Source organism: Elephantulus edwardii, unplaced genomic scaffold, assembly GCF_000299155.1.
Source record: "Elephantulus edwardii isolate Elephantulus edwardi_28Jun2011 unplaced genomic scaffold, EleEdw1.0 scaffold00151, whole genome shotgun sequence".
Taxonomy (NCBI): Eukaryota; Metazoa; Chordata; class Mammalia; order Macroscelidea; family Macroscelididae; genus Elephantulus; species Elephantulus edwardii.
Genome location: NW_006399901.1, coordinates 3553091 through 3563397, shown reverse-complemented (window position 1 = coordinate 3563397; position 10307 = coordinate 3553091). Strand labels below are relative to the sequence as shown.

The following is a 10307-nucleotide window of genomic DNA, read 5'->3' as shown; positions in this document are numbered from 1 at the left end:
CAGTGGGCAACGAGCTTAAAGCCCCTGATGGCTCTGGGCACTGACTCTCACCAGTGGCTATGGATGAAGTCACAGGCAATTTTCAGCCAGCGCCGGTAAACTGTCTTTCTTGGCCTGAACTGGGTTCTGTCCTTCCTCGGTGACCTTACAAAAGGCATCAATTCTCCTATCACCCCTAGTCATTGTCCAGCTTTCTGACACATAGCAAGTACTTGTGAAGACTTTGGCCTGGATCATGTGCACTATACAAAGTAGAAGATCACCAAAATACAAGAAAACCTTAAACCAGAGGCACTGATAGAATAACTCTAACAATGGACTCAACAAGTGAGAGGATGGTCAAGGACCAGTCAGTGTTTTGTTCTATTGCTGTTATGAGTCAGAACTTAATAAACGGCACCTAACAACACCACCAACAACAACTTATGTTATCAATGATTTCTGTTTGCAACTAGTTAACAAGGTCATTATATTTCTTTTAAAAACAGATTCATTTCCTGAAGGGGTAAGGATTGTCTTTTGCTAGTAAGAATGTTACTGAGATAATTATCAACATCTTAATTTAATCTGTATCAAATTACAGCTTATATTAATGTTCATTTCCTTCATTTTGAAATTTACGATGTGATTTCCAACATTTTTAGGAAATACAAACAGAAATTGTTTATACTCCTAAAAGGAAACTTGCTGTCATGACTAATATAGTTGTTGTTGTTCATGTTCTTGTGTACCATAGAGTCATAACCAACCCCTAACTGACTCTCAGGGAGGTTTTCAGAGGCAGTTAATCACACAGGAGGACATTGTCCATCCTGAGCAGCTGGTGGCCTCGTACCCTGTACCTTCAGGGTTGCAGCAAAGCTTCTTTCCACTAGCCACCAGAGCTTCCTGAATCTTAAAGTACACATTATTGGAGATTGAAGACAAATAAGATTCTCCTTTCTAAGCTTAGGGCAGGGGAAAATGATGAAAACAGTCCTAATTCCTCGTTTGCTTATTGGGTCTAATTTCAACTAGCTGTTTAATAAGTAACTACAAAAGAATATCCAATTTAATCAGTGACAGGGTAATGGGCGTAGGTGTGTCAGAGACAATAAGATTGGCACATGAAAAAAACAGGGTTTAGCGCTGTTGTACATAGTCACTATGAGTTGCCGGCAACTCAACAGCACATAAAAACAACAACAACAGAATCTGTTATCAGACTGTAAAAGTGCACAAAAGGTGATTTCTACCATTAATTACTATTAATCTTACTTAAAATATCCTTGGAGACCAAAATAGATGCCTACCACCATATCATTCCAACCAGTCAAAGATGTGTGGACATCCCCTTAGCCTACACTGCTTAACAACCTCACCACCAGCTCAACAACAATCTGACTGCTCTCTTTCCTCTCCCCACCACCAAGGTTCCTTTCTCCACTCCAGTTGGCTACCTCCCTCAAGTGCCATTTGGTCATTGTTTTTCAGCTATAATATCTTGTTCATCTCTTTAGAACCATAGAGAGGTAGATGTCAGAGCCAGAGGGGGAAATAGGAGATTAGTGACTCTAACTCACTGGTGAAAACTGAGAATATAAAGACCCAACACATGAGGGTTACTCTGCTTCTTTCTGCATCTCCTAACTCTTCATATCAAACTCATTGCCACTGACTTGGACCCAACTCATAACTGACCCTCCATTGGGTTTCTGAGGCTACAAATCTCATGAGAGGAGGTTGCCCATCCTGTGGAACAGCTGGGAGATTCTTAACTCCCAGAGAGGCACAGCCTTTGAGTTAGCCGTACAGAGCTCCCTGTCACACCATGTTGTTGTTGTTGTTGTTGTTGTTGTTGTGTGCCATTGAGTTGAAAATGACTCATAGAAACAAATGACTCATAAGATCAACAAATCTAAATCCTGTCCGATTCTGGGTTATCCTCCTCATCTCTGACACACTTGAGCCCACTGCTGCAATCACTGTGTCAATTCATCTCATTGAGAGTCTTTTGTTGACCATCCACCTTTCCAAGCATGATGACCCTTTCGAAAGATTAGCTCCTCCTAACAGCATGTCCAAAGTATGCGAGATGAAGCTACACCATCCTTGCCTCCAAGAAGCACTCTGGCTGCAATTTCTCTAAGACATATCTGTGTGTTCTTATAACAATCCATGGCATAGTCTGTACCCTTCTCCAGCGCCATAGCTTAGAGGCATCAATTTCCTCCATGACTTCTATGTAGGGATAACTCATTCCCAAGGGTTCATAGTACATGTACGGGCTTTTCTAAAAACATTCTATTTCCATTCACATTATATATATGAGAAAGAGAGATACAAAATATGTATATGCACCAGATGCTCTGCCAGAGAGGAAGGCGCAATATCCTCCTGTACCAGTCAGATCTGATTTGATGGTACAAGCACACACACACACACACACAAAAATATGTATATATATTTATAGCCATGTTGTTGTTGTTATGTGCAGTCGAACCTTATGTACAATAACTCTGAACCCTATCCTATCCTGAGTCAATTTAACTGTCTCCAACACCCCTACCCCCACGACCCCAGTCACTGAGTCAATCCATCTCATCCAGGGTCATCTTCTCCTGAGCTATCCCTTCATTCTTCCAAGCATGATGTCCTTCTCCAGGGACTAGTCCCTCCTGACAACATGCCCCCAAAGTATATCAAATGGAGCTTCGAAATCCTTGCCTCCAAGAAGCGGTTTAGTTTCACTCTCTCCAGGACAGACCTGTTCATTCTCTTGGCAGTCCAGGGTATGTTCAATACTCTTCTCTGGCACCACACAACTCAAAGGCATCAATTCTTCTCCTATCATCCTTAGTCATTGTGTAGCTCACTAATGCACAGCAAGTAACTGCAAAGACCATGGCCTTACCTGGGCACATGTTAGTTTCTAGACTGACATTGTTGCTCTTCAGCACTCTGGAGCAGTCCATGAAAGCAGATTTTCCCAGTACGATTCATCTTTTTTATTTCCTGAGTGCTGGTGCCAAGAGTATTGATTGTGGAACCAAGCAAACAAATTGTTAACAATTTCAGTCTCTTCTCTGTCCATGTTCATGCCATCAGGGAGTTCTGCCCACACCAAGAGTACCAATGTTACAGGGAGTGGAGGGAAAATGGGTGGATGGAAATGGTCAGAGGCCTGATCTGTCAAACCAGGATTGGCTAGGGACAAGGGGTGGGAAGGGCTGGAGGGGCAAGGACAGGGAACTGAGCTGAATGCTGGTAGGGTAGGGGTGGGGGCAAGACCAACACCTGATCTATTACCTGTGTTAATGGGGAAAGGTCTTTCATCTGCTCTTTTGTGTATAATGCTTATCTGTCAAATGTTGCTCAAAAGCCACGCAGGTGCCCCTGATCCAGGCCATGGTCTTCGCAATTACTTGCTATGCCTCAGAAAGCAGGACAATGACTAAGGATGACAGAAGAACTGATGCCTTTGAGTTGTGATGCTGTAGTCCATACTATGGATGGCCAGGAGAGCAAATAGGTCTGTCTTGGAGAGGGTGAAACCAAGTTTCTCCTTTGAGGCAAGGATCATTTTTTCCTTTTTTTTTTTTAAATTGTGATCTTAACAAGAGTTTCTACAGCAGTTGAATTCTCATTCATTCATTGTTGCTCATTTTTCTCCATGTCCCCTCAGTCCACTTTAAAAAAAAAAGTCATTCATTGTTGCGTAATGATCCCGCTCTCCCCTTCCCCAGTGCACTTTGCTGGAGGCAAGGATTTTGAAGCTTTGTCTCACGTACTGTAGGCACGTGGCCAGGAGGGACCAGTCCTTGGAGAAGGACATCATGCTTGGAAAGGTGGAGGGACAGTGCAGGAGAGGAAGACCCCTGATGAGATGAATTGACATGGTAACTGGGGCAATGGGGTTAGATGTGACAGGGTCAGTAAGAATGGCTTCAGATGGGGCAGAGTTCAGACCTAGATTGTACATAGGGTCATTATAAGTCAAGAGAGACTTGATAGCACATAAGAACAACAACAGGAGGGAGAGAATTGGTCATCCACTTCCAAAATAACAGACCTTCAACTTCTTGTTGTGTACTGTCAAATCACCACTGACCCATAGCTGACACTCCAGTGCGTTTTCAGAGACAGTAAATCTCCAGGGAGGAGAGTGTCCATCCTTTTCCTGAGGAGCAGCTGGTGGCTTTGAACTATGTACCTTTGGGATTACAGTACAATTTCTTACCACTAGGCCACCAGAGCTCCCTATATATTGTCCTAGGTGCTAATTATTTCATTTATATGAGTCTACGAGCTCCCAGCACACAGGTATCTTTGTTATCCCTAAAAGGGCACTCCACAGCAAACAGTATATGCTGGGGAGAAAGAAATAAAAGCTCAACTGAGTTAAGAATCACTGTATCATCTAATCTGAACTGTTCGTTTATTTCCAACAATGTGTCAGCTAAAAAGAAAAGCAATAGTGAGAATCAGATTCTTTTCTTGGGAACATTGAGGTAACTGCCTGGACTATAAACTTCCAGGTGATTTCTTTAGTCACTGATAGAAGAGAAGCAAATGATTTACTTTGTCTTCTACACGCGCTTCTGGATCTTCAAGACTTTTTCTTTCCTTACCAATTATCTCCAAGGACTATTACTCCCTCCCCCCATGATTATGATGTTAATTAAAGAAGTCAAAAGACTAGAATTCAGGTTGACAGCAGGATTCAATTGCTCAATCAGGACAGCTTCTGAAATGGGACCTCTTAAGAATGTTCTAATTATTTTAATCCTAGTTTACAGGGCATCCTGAGATCTGAATGTTGGACAATGACTAAGGATGACAGAAGAATCAATGTCTTTGAGATGTGGTGTTGGAGAAAAGTACTAAAGATCCCATGAACTGCCAGAAGAACAAATATGTCCTGAAGAAAGTGCAACCAGGGTGTTCCTTTGACGTAAGAATGGTGCAGCTTTTCCTCACATATTTAGAGCATATTGTTAGGAGGGACCAATGTTTGCATAAAGGAGATCATGCTTGGAAAGGCAGAGGCTCAGCAAGAGAGGAAGACTCTCAACAAAATGGATTGACACATGACTGTAAGAATGGGCTCAAGTATAAACTGGTAAGGATGGCACAGGGCGGGCCAGGGTTCAGATCTGTTCATGAAGATCGCTATGAATCACAGTTGGCTTGACTGCTACAACAGTAAGTTTAAGAAAATTCCATGAAGAACAATCCAAAACTATTTCTTGATGTTAATGTGTCAGATATTCCTGTGGAAAGTAAAATATAAGGCCAGACTGGCTCTGCCAAAGAGATTGAAGGTGATATTGTGATAAAAAGGCAGGAGACTAGAGAAGTCTTAATCTTTCTTTCCATTGCTAATTCACTGTTTCAATGAGATATTTTGTTCTTCCTTTCATACCTTTTTTGTGTATTTTTAATGAGAGGGTGAGCTGACACAATAAAACTTCTGTTGTTGTTGTATACCATAGAATCTGAACTGACCCATAGCTGACCGTCCAGCGGGTTTTCAGAGGCAGTTAATCACATGGGAGGAGACTGCCCATCCTTCTTCCACGGAGCAGCTGGTGGCCCCAAACCACGTGCATTCAGGATTGCACCACAGCTTCTTGCCACTAGGCCATAGAGCTCCTAAGAACGTAAAGAATCTACTAGTCTATGGATTCTGGTGGTGTGTAAGCAGGAACACCATCCACTTCCTAAACACCATGCCTCTGGAAATTCTATGAAATTTGAGAAATGGCGTTAGTTATAGAAAGGCTTCAGGCCTTTTGTTCATAGGGTCACTATGAGTCATGCTCAACTCAACAGGAATCCACAATAACAACAGTCTGTACTGCCAACGCAAAGGTGGTGCCTCCCTGGCAGTTAAAAATCCACCAGCCACTCCTCAGCAGAAAGATGGGCAATCTCCTCCCATGCAATTTACAGCCTCAAAATAAAAGCTACTAGAGAGTCAGGTGTGAATCAGTTCTTATTAAACATCGATGAGGGAGGGATGGAGGGAGGGAGGGAATTTTTTAAACACAGGTTATTGAAAGTCCCTATTTTCCCTCAAGGACATAGTTAGAGAAACTCAACTTGTTCAGACATTTCCATGGGTCAAACTGTGAAGTCTGCTTCTCTAGCTGCTGAAGAGAGCTACCTCATGAAGGCATAACTCAACCGGATAAGGACAAATACTGCAGAAGACCATTATTGTAAAAATAGAAGGATAACCACGAAAATGTGTATGGGAACCCAAGGGGGTAGGGTTGGGAGCAGAGGAGTCAGGATGGGTAGGGGTAAAATCACTGGGTTGCACAGTTTGGGGGATGGAGAGAGGGGGTGAAGCAAACAGGAAAGATACAGTGAGGAGCTGAAAAGACAGGCTAATGATGGGCAAGGTCCAATGATGATTGAATTTATAAAGCATCATGCATCAGAATGATTGTACAAAGCACAATATGAATGAAGAATAGTGTGAAGCACAATTATGCAAGCTTTGTAAGCAAACCAATATTTTAAAAAATAAATTCTTAAAAATGAAAATGGCCAAAAGACACTCAACTTACTGAGATTCTCAAAGCCACACAGACGAAGACAGATAAAACGGAGAAGTATATCTGGAGTCGCTTCCCGCCAAAACGCTTCTTCAGGTATTCTGGCATTGTCACCACCTGCAAGGACAGACACAGGAAGAAATTCAGCACAAAGCCCAGCGTGTTTGGATGGTTCATTATTTACCAAGCTCTGTCCAGGGTTAAGCCTATACATATCACCTAGGGATTCAGAGGTGAGAAAGGAAAGATTTGTCCTTGGCTATGACATTTACTGCTTCATCGGGACAGGAGTCCATCTCTATATCCAGTCTTCATTATCAGAATCCACATACCAGCCCTGGCCCCTGTGCTTCGGCCATGTAGAACCACTTCCAGGACCCCAAATGTACTGCACATTCTCTAGCTGGGCCTTTGAATTTAATATTTTCTCTGTTATATTGTTGTTTTTAGGTGTAGTCTAGCGGAGTACAACTCATAGTGACTCTATGAACAAAAGATCTGAACCCTGTTCTATCCTGCACCATCCTCACACTTCCTGACACACAAAAGCTCATTGCAGCAGTCACCGCACCGTGTCAGTCCAGCTGGTTGAGGGTCTTCCTCTCCTTTACTGACACTCCACACTTCCCAGTATCATATCCCTCTTCAAAGACTAGCCCCTCTTAGCAACATGTCCAAAATATATGAGGCAAAGGCTCTTTGTTCTTGCCTCCAAAGAGCACTCTGGCTGCACCCTTTCCAAGACATAGCCGTTTGTTCTCTTGGCCGTCCATGGGATATTCAAGGCTCTTCTCCAACACCACACCTAAAAGATGTCAATTTTTTTCCTGTCCTCTTTATTCATTATTCTTTTCTTGTTGTTGTTTCTGCTGCGTGCCATCCAATAGCCTGCAACTCATAGCAACCCTCTATGTACAATAGCTCTGAACCCTGCTCTATCCTCTGTCATTATTACTCTCTCTGACACACCTACCCCCATTACCTCAGCCACTGAGTCAATCCATCTCATCAAAAGTTTTTTTTCTCTTGTGCTGTTCCTCCACCCTCCCAAGCATAATTCCCCTCTCCAAGAACTGGTCCCTCCTTGCAACATACCCAAAGTATGTCAGACAGAGCTTCAGAATCCTTGTCTCCAAGGAGCAGCCTGCTCTGCTTAGGCAATAATCTTTTACTGATCAACCCATTCCTCAAGTCTCTACTAAGATGACCCTTCTTAATGGAATCTTCCTTCAATGCCTAGTCTATATTAGTAACCTTTCCGTAGCTCCCTAGGTTTCCCCAACACAGGATACCTGTGATGCTCAATCTATTTATTCCTCTTTTCTGGTGGGAGAGAGATGGCTTCTTGTTCACAGTCACATCTTGAGGTGGGGATTCAAATAATACATCTTTCTTTTTTTTATTGTGATTGGAGTGCACACTAAGAAAGGATCATTCATCACATTTTTGAGATTTTGTTGTTGTTTTTAATTTTCATTTTATAATGATTTGCTTACAAAGTTTGTATACATTGTATTTCACATACTATTGTTCATTCACATTGTGTTTAATATAATCATTCACATTCATTATTTTTTATAAAATTAATCACTATTGAACTATGTCTTTCCAGATCCCTCCTGGATCTTTCTAATTTTCTTTACCGACCCCTCCTTCTACTCATCTAATTGTGTGACCCTATGATTTCCCCTCTGCCCATCCTCACTGCTTGACTTCCACCTTCCCTCCTCCCTTGGATCCTCCTGCTTGTTTTGGTAGTTATCTTACTATTTCTACAATAATGGTCTTATGCAGTATTTGTCCTTATAAGACAGAGTTAGTTCACCCAACATAAGGCTCTCTACTCCATCCCAAGGTACTGGAAAATTACATGTAGTGGTTTTCTAAGTCATTGCTCCTGAGTGCTGGTTAGTGTTCCATCATGTGAATGTACCAGAGTTTCTCAATCCATTCGATTGCATCACATTTTGTTTTATAACATTAACTACAATGTCCACAATGTCTAATCATCTACTTATTCCAGTAGTCATTCCTTTCTTAACAAGTGTTATCTATTTATTAATTTTTACTCTCTTCTTTCTTCTCGCCCACTGGTAACCACACAAGAATGATTCTGAGCATAAACTTTTCTTTAGATTTTATAATAGTGGTCTTATATAATACTTGTCATTTTGTGGCTTATTTCACCAAGCATAATATCTTCTATATTCACCCATGCTAGGTAGTGTTTCATGAATTCTTGATTGTTTTTCAATGTTGCATAGTACTCCCTTTTGTCAATGTGTCCTAGTCATCAACATTTCTAAAGACAAGGACTCCCATGTGGATAACTCCAGCCCAGATAGTCTTCCTGACAACCTATAAAACTCATTTATCCTTTGTCTGTGGTTATGTCCATGTTAGGGTCCGAAAGACACCAAGAATTTGCTCATTTCCAAAAGGTTCATTATTGTCTGTTGTGAATCATCTGGTCTCCACTAGGAATAGCTCCCTGCATTGACAGTGACCACACCCAGGTCCTGAGCTTACAGTTTCTCTCTGAATGTTTCTTTTTCACTTGCCTTCCCTGGTTTGGCATCTAATCTGTCACTTCTGTCCCAGAAACTCTTCTCCTTTCCTATTTCCTCAGTTTAAAATTTCTGACACGTCCTCTGAAATTGCTCATATCTCATTTTCCTTAGGTCCTCCCTCAAGTCTGGCCTCTACTCATCTATATGAATGTTGCTATTCTTGTTCTTGTTGTTTTTGTTGTTGTTGTTGTTGTTATTGTTGACTGCCGTCAAGTCGAGTACAACTCATAGTGACTCTATGAACAAAAGATCTAATGCCTTTACATAGCTATCGTCATTTCTCCAAGTTCATAACGTTTCCATAAGCATGTGGTTTAGGAAGTGGGTGACACTGAAACTTCCTAAAATGGGAATCTGACAATGGCCCCTTATAGCCTGAAAGCCCACACTGACCATCTGTTTCTAGACAGATAAAGGGCATACTTTTCAATCACAATTCTATATGAGGCTTTCCACTATCCAACCTACCTTAGTCTTCTCACATGCACCCTCTGTTGTTGTTGTTATGTGTCATTGAGTCTCCTGCAACTCATAGCGACCCTATGTACAACAGCCCTATATCCTGCTCGATCCTGTGCCAATCTTATTGTCTCAGATACATCCATCCCTATTACTCCAGTTGCCAAATCAATCCGTCTCATCAAGGGTCTTCCTCTTCTCTGCTGTTCCTCCACTCTCCCAAGCTCTACAAGGACGGGCCCCTTCTTGAAACATGCCCAAAGTTTGTCAGATGGTGCTTTGGAATCCTTGTCTTCAAGGAGCAGCCTGGTTTCACCCTCGCTAGGACTAACCTGTTTGTTCTCCTAGCCATCCATGCTAGTATATCCAATACTCTTTTCCAGCACCACAGCTCAAAGGCATCAATTCTCCTTCTATCATCCCTAGTTATTGTCCAGCTTTCTGATGCATAGCAAGCAACTGCAAAGCTATGGCCTGGATCAGGCACACCTTAGTCTCCAGAGTGATCAATGCTCTACGGTAAGTACTATGGCGAGGTCTCTAACAGTAGACTATCCCAATGCAATTAGGCTTTTAATTTCCCGGCTGCTGGTACCAAGAGTGTTGATTGTGGTGGAGCCAAGCCAACTGAAGCTGTTAACCCTCTAGTTAACCATAATTTAATTTGATGCAGCCACATTATCCACTGGAGTCTCTCCAGGGAAGGAACTGAGTCTTGGTTATATGTATATTC

General features: G+C 42.1%; 1 pseudogene; it reads right to left on the bottom strand.

Annotated features, from left to right (window-relative positions):
- LOC102865035 overlaps positions 1-10307 on the bottom strand; it is a 71405-nt pseudogene that overhangs the window by 52086 nt on the left and 9012 nt on the right.